Here is a 7177-nt window from a genome sequence, read left to right as displayed (position 1 = left end):
AGTTTCCATCGATTTTAGGACCTCAAAGAGGTATGGTTATGTTCTCCTAGTTGAAATCTTCAATTCTATATAAAATTTGTGAATTTTGGTGTTGAAATGAAGTAGAAACTAAGGTTTTAAGAATTTCCAGAAACTGGCGACACAGACGGCGGTCGGCGGTGAATTCCGGCTAAACCACCGGAGAAGGAGGAATATTCCGTCAACTTTGACTGTTTATATTGACGGCGTCAAGTAACACCATTAGTTTTTAGACGGAATATTCTTTTATTTAACGGAATATTCCTTAACACCGTTAAGGATTTCGTCAGTGTGCTAGGCACGTGTGGCTGTGCCTTGGCCGGCACGTGGGGCGTCGAAAAATTATTCTAAAAGTATGTGGATGCTCGTGGTGTTGAGTAGGCCACGATGGCATATTCAAATACCCCAATTGAGCAACGTATGAGAAGTTGTAACACGATTTTGGTTATATGCTTAAAATTAACGTTAAAATAGTTGTTTTACATGTAGGTGAGATGTTTCTGGAGGACGAGCGTAGCTAGGCAAGACTCGGGGGTTACGACCTTACTACATATCAGTGAGTGGGCTTTTGGTTTATATATATATATATATATATGCGTTTCCCAAAAACTACTTTTAAATGGAATTTCGTTTAAAATGCCATGTCATGTTTTCTTTACATTTTAGTATATGCATTAGTATAGCTTTGCATAATATTGCATGATGCTGCAGAGGTGCAGGTAAGTTCAGGTGAGTATATATTGACTGTATGGTTGCATGGTAGTTGATTATGAGTTGATGCATGTAGAGCTCATTCTCCTGCACCCTGGTGTTGGTGCTTTGCCCGTGGCTAGGGCCTAGCCTTCACATGATAGTTCAGCTCCCGCACCGCACGCTCAGCTTGGATCCAAGTCAGGTGCCAGCCTGTCGTACAGACCACATTAGGTGGTTCCGACTAGTAGGTGACCTGCAATTCGTCACACAAGCTTCACGTGATCGTAGCACTTGAGCGTACTTATTTACACTCAGCCTGTCATACATACCACATCAGGTGGTTTCGACTCGTATGCAGGTTTAGTGATGTACAAGTCACATTAGTTGACTCTGGCTGGATTGATGAGCAATAGGTTCAGTCGTATAGGTCACATTAGGTGACTCAAGCTGGAATATCACTTTTGCATTGATTTATATCACCTGGCTTACATATTTATTGTTGAGATAGTGACATGGCATATACTTGGTTTCTATTACTTTCGTTAATGATTTTTATATACGTATGTAGTATTATTTTCTGGGAAATTATACGGGCTTTACGGTGAGGGGTTATTACGTTTCTAAAGGCAAAGATGTTTTCAAAAACTTTGTTTTTACCCAGTCATACTTTTTGTTTTGCACCCCTCTAAGTTCTAGGTAGAAGTTTGTGTTGGTGGCTTATGAGGATTCTATGACGGTTCTGACAGACTTCAAATAATGTAGGGATTTCTTTCATGTCTTGTATAATTAATACTTAGCATGCTATACTGCACTTAGATTACCTATGCTCTGAGCACTTGCATTACTATTTTAAACACCTTCACTCGTACATATATAATTACCTAGTGTAATGTAGCTAATAAGTGTATTTTTCGGTAATTATACGAATTCTCAATTATACGAATTCATTACTATTTGTCGGTATACTATTGCATAATTATATGAATTCTCAAATTTAATTCGTAATCACAATTATTGCATTACGAATTTAATTCGTAATCACAACTATTGCATAATTATACCGACAAATACACTTGCAATAGTATACCGACAAATTCGTAATCATAATTATATGAATTCTCAAATTTAATTCTCATAATAAACTTGCAATAGTAATTATACGAAAAATACACTTGCATTACGAATGCTATTGCATAATAAAGTATAGAAAATACACTTGCATTACGAATTCTCATCCTATACTATTGCATTACTATTTGTCGGTAATTATACGAATTCTCAACTTGTATTTTTCTTTCTACTTACCTAGGCGTCCACAGCGCTAAATCATAATTATACATATTTACCAATTCATAATTATATGCAACTACTCATGCATAAAAAAAAATGGCATATACTTTGCAAGGCATTTTATAACATACTTTCACTTAAATTGATTTTGTAGGAAAAATCTCATTTATATAGGTATATACGGAAAACAAAAGCCCACTCACTTGGAGTTCACCCTACAACTCCCTAGCACAACACATCAAGGCAACATGACGATCGGCGCCTAGAACAATCATCAAATCATGCCTCAGAAATCATATCGATAGAATATAACTTATATAAAACACGTCACTATGTAGATCGATCCAGAAGATCTGCAACTCAGATTTTCGATCCGTAACTTCTCAAGGTTTACAATTTACCTCTAGAACAACATCCTAAAATGTCATTACCATCCAACGGTCGGATCTCCGTCAATTGCCAAAACCAAGTGACGGTTAACATTCTATTATGTGAACTTACAACTCCAATTTCGGAAGATCCGTAAATCGGATTCCCGATCTGTAAGTTCCTATAATCCTCAAATATTATGTATTACAACATATCAAAGTTTGTTGACGATCCAACGGTCGGATCGTCAATTCACATTTTCACCAAGTAACGTAACGTAAAGAATTTAGGTCCAAACAATCAATCTACGTTACACAATCACCAAAACTGAAATCAAGGCAATTCATTTAGCCTAAGAATAACATTGACGGCCCCCTGGCCACGTGCTGCCGCGAGTGGTGGTAGGTCGCCCCGGCTCGTCGGAAAATCCAACTATTTCCATAAATTACCAAAATTTACATAAATGAAGATCTCAGTGAGTAGAGTAAACTTTATACTTGTGGCCAAGGCCAAATTGGCTTGGAAGCACCTCAATTTTACCAAAACCGTGCGGAACCCTAGGTTTTGGGTGTGTTCAATTCGACTCCAAAACAACCCGTCATCCCAACCATTGCTTGGGCTTTTTTCTAGGCCTTAAGAAGATGCTATGGGTGGTGGAAATTGAAAGAAATTGCTTCAGGATTGGATGATTCGAAGCCAAAGCCGCCGCATCCCTCCTTGTGAATTTCTCTATTTTCAAGGTCAAATCTCTCCAAATTTGAGATGGAATGGATAGAGGGAAGGTTGTGGAGGAGTTCTCAAGAGGTTTCTGGAAGCAATTCGTCGGAAAAATGGGTGAAAATCGTCGTAAAGGAAGGTGTTTGCCGACTGGGTTAAAAACAGGTTGCGGGTCAAGGGAACCCGATTCCCCTCCTTCTCCTTCCCCCTTATTTCCCTCCTATTCTCTCCTTTGGTTGGTTAGTCTCCTCTTCTCTCTTCTCTTGATTTGCCATAACTCTCTCCTCTCATCTTTCCCGATTGGGCAGCTCGCCCAATCCTTTTTTTTATTTTTTTTTTCCTCCCCGAGTCCTCTTCTTCTTCTTTTACCAAATTTCTAACTAACTCTTAAAATAACAATAAGGTTATAATATATATATATATATATAAAGTATAAATAGTAATTAAACTAAAAATGCTTCTCGGTTTACTGTTTCGTAAAACTTTAATCAAAATTTCAAATCCTCTTCTACTTGCTCCTACGAGCTCGTTTCGTCGAATACTTCAGCAATACGCTAAAAGAATTCCGTACTTCTTTCTATACACCGATCAACGAAAGCCAAAAACCCTTTACCTCTAGGGTGTTTTCGTAAAATCACGGTTTTAAAATTTGTAAAATCATAAAAATTTGGGACGGGCTGTGACATATTAGCACTCCAAAAATCTCATTTTGCACTCCAAACATTCTACAAGTAGAAAGAAAAAAACACTTGTAAGGAGTGTAGAATGAGATTTTTGGAGTGCTAATAACAGTTCCCTAATATTATCAGTATTATTTACATATTATCAATATTATTTTGATATTATCATTATTATTTTAATGTTATCAACATTATTGTAATATTTCCTAATTGTAGACAAACTATAATACTAAGGACATGAATGATAAGATACATAGAGGAGCAGTTCGCAGCTTGGCAGAATCACTGGGAGAATGACCTGCACAAGCATTATAAACTATATGATGATCCGTAGACTGCTCTCCTAGAGGGTTGCCGTAAAACGTTGGTGGAGCAACGGAGAATAGGGAGTGGCTCTATGCACATTTTCAGGGGCCCAAATATTTGGTACGTATGATAATATTTATTAATTTTTGGTAATTTTTTTTAATATTTTCTTTCTAATAGACTCTCTAATACGTTGAGTTTGTGTTTAACAAAAGAGAGCGAAGGCCAATAGCAACGATGAATGTTGTGCTATATTCATTTTAAATTCTAAAAAAATATTAACTTCTATTAGGATTACTAACTTTTTTTTAACTTTTTTGTTTCAGGAGGGTTCAAAGTTCCCGGAGATTGACATGTTTAAGGACGCATATATTCAACTTGGGGGATGAGACCATTGAGCAATTAATTAAATCTTAATATGTTTTTACTTATTAATATGGGGTACTATAGTTTGAGAAGAGCAAGACAATTCTCGAGGAGGTAGCATCACAGCTTCCCCTAGAGACTCTGATCGAGGATGCGACCTTGATCGAGGATGCGAAGCTTCAAATCCTGATTGAGACCCCAAATTAGACCCATGGTCGGATGCCTGGTAAGGTTGTTGGGGGTGGGGAATGCGTAACATCGGGACATTGCCACCTTTTCCTCCAGACAGGCCATGGGATACGTCACTGCGTTGACACAAAATTTGCACACCTAAAACAAAGGCTTGCACCCTAGATGCCCAGTATTGGGGGGTTTCTATGTCGAAGGCTATGATGGGCTTGTGTTGTAAGGAGGCTAGTTGAAACCTTCACGTCCCCTGTTTCTTAGGCCTCAACACCTAGCTTGCAGGAGATAAGATGACCTAGATCTTACACATCCTTCAATTGTTCGGCCTCCAATTCCCCTAAGCTTCTCTTCAGCCACCAATTGCTCCTCAGCCACTTTCAAGCTCCCAGCTGACTGGTGCAGTAGGCCTCGACAACCTTCTTTTGTAGTGTTATATATATATTTTTTTTTGTTACATTCGGATATGATGAATTATTTTCAACTTGTACTTACATTTGCATATATATTATAAATAAATAATTTTTTGTTTATTATTATTGTTTATAGTTTAATTAAAATAATTATAAAATTTATAAAGTATGTTATTTAATAAAAATGATAAATAAAGGAAATGAAAAATAAAAAATAACCTTTGTGAGATGTATGGACTTCGTCACATAATATTAAAAGCAAGGAAGCAGTTCGCCACCCAGAATCGTAAACGATGAAACTCTCATAATTAAATAATATTAAAGTTATACGGAAACCAAATATCATGAGACAAATTTCGTTGGATAAAGTTTTATATGATGAAAGTATTCGTCGCGCATACACTAACCTAATGGTGGCCTGCAATGCAAGAAACTCAAAGCGACGATAAATGTGCCGTACCCTTTAGTTTTGGGCAACGAGACACTTCGTTTCCCTATATTTTAGGGACGCTTGAGCGACGAAATGATTTGTCTTCGGGCACAAACTCATTTTTGACGAACCTTTGCGTGACGGCATCTTTGCGATGGGGTATTTGTTGTGCCATTATTTAAAAGATGGAATTTTTCTTTGAGCGACAGACTTTTTTGGGTCGCAAAAACTGTTTAATGCAGTAGTGTCCATATAATTGGAATGGCAAGTGACTAACCTGTAGAAGCCCTCAAAGATGATGCAATAGTAAAAAAGTTCCAGCAAAACTGATAGGATTTTTACTATCTACAAAGTTAGGGATAAAAACACTTCAAAATACTTGCAAGAGAACAAATAAATTGTAGTGAAAACGGCTCAAGGAAGGCCGTTCTCCACATAGACTGAATGAATAATTTGTGTAAGAACCAAATCTTAATTAATTACTTGAAAGATAGTTTTAGAAAAAGGTTGATTTTGTGAATTATAATGTATTTAAATAAAAACAATTAAAGAAATCAACAAAGTAAAGAAAATAAAAGAAAACGGTTTTGAAAATCAATTTAAGCACTAAGATACCGCCGTCATCTTAACAATTCTACATAGTTCTCCCAATTACTTATGATTTATACATGCATATTTTGAACGTTAGGTTTTCCTAAAGTATGCTCTACTTGGACCCCAGTATACAATGTATATCAAACATGCAACCCTGAAGATGTGGTATTCATTGACACACCCCGACCCGGGATGTCCACCAAGACTCCGAATCGAGCTGTGTTGGCTGACACCTGGAAGGTGATGAAGCCATAAAGTGTATTGATATGGAAGATGTGAATAAATTTAAAACTAAAAGTGCCTAAGTACAAGAGTACGTAGTGAGCAGGTATGAACCCATTTCACACGTGATGACAGAGTATAAGTACGGTACAGTAAAATAGGGTGAGAATTATACCATCGATGGTAATTGGCTACCCCAAGATTTGCCAATAATCCTCATCAGTATGAAAATTATGCTACTAGAACCTGGAGGGGCGAAAAACAAGGGTGAGTGGGCCTGAAAATAAAGTTTTAATAAAACTTTTTGAAAACATTATAACCCTTCCCTGTAAAACCTATATAGTTACCAGAAAAATAATAATACTATGTAAGTACGAAAATGAATGCACAAAGGTAGTGAAAATAGAAGCACGTCATGTCACAATATCTCAGCAATAATAAATGTAAGTCCGTTGTGAAATCAGTCTAAACTAGCATGCTAGTCGAAGTCACATTAATGTGACCTGTACGGCTGGACTTATTGCTCATCGGTCTATGCTAGCACACGAGTAGGAGTCACCTAGTGTGACCTGTACGACAGGCTGGGTGTAAATATGTATGCTCTAGTGCTATAATCATGTGAAAGCCAATGATATGCACGGGTTACCTATGAGTCAGAGTCGCCTAATGTGACCTATACAACAGGCTAGAACCTAACTTGGATCCAAGGTGAGCGTGCGGTGTAGGAGGTGAACAATCACATGACGGCTGTGCCTGGCCCAAGGCAGAAACACTAACACCGGGGTGCAGCAATGATGAACCCTAAATGAATATATCCATGCTCATATAATTCAACCATTTCAATCACATAATAACTCACTTGAACTTACCTGCGCCTCCGTTGGATCATTTGGCAA

This window comes from Pyrus communis, chromosome 6 (genome assembly GCF_041283825.1).
Source record: "Pyrus communis isolate YQ-2024b chromosome 6, ASM4128382v1, whole genome shotgun sequence".
Classification (NCBI taxonomy): domain Eukaryota; kingdom Viridiplantae; phylum Streptophyta; class Magnoliopsida; order Rosales; family Rosaceae; genus Pyrus; species Pyrus communis.
Note: the sequence above shows the minus strand (reverse complement) of the source record.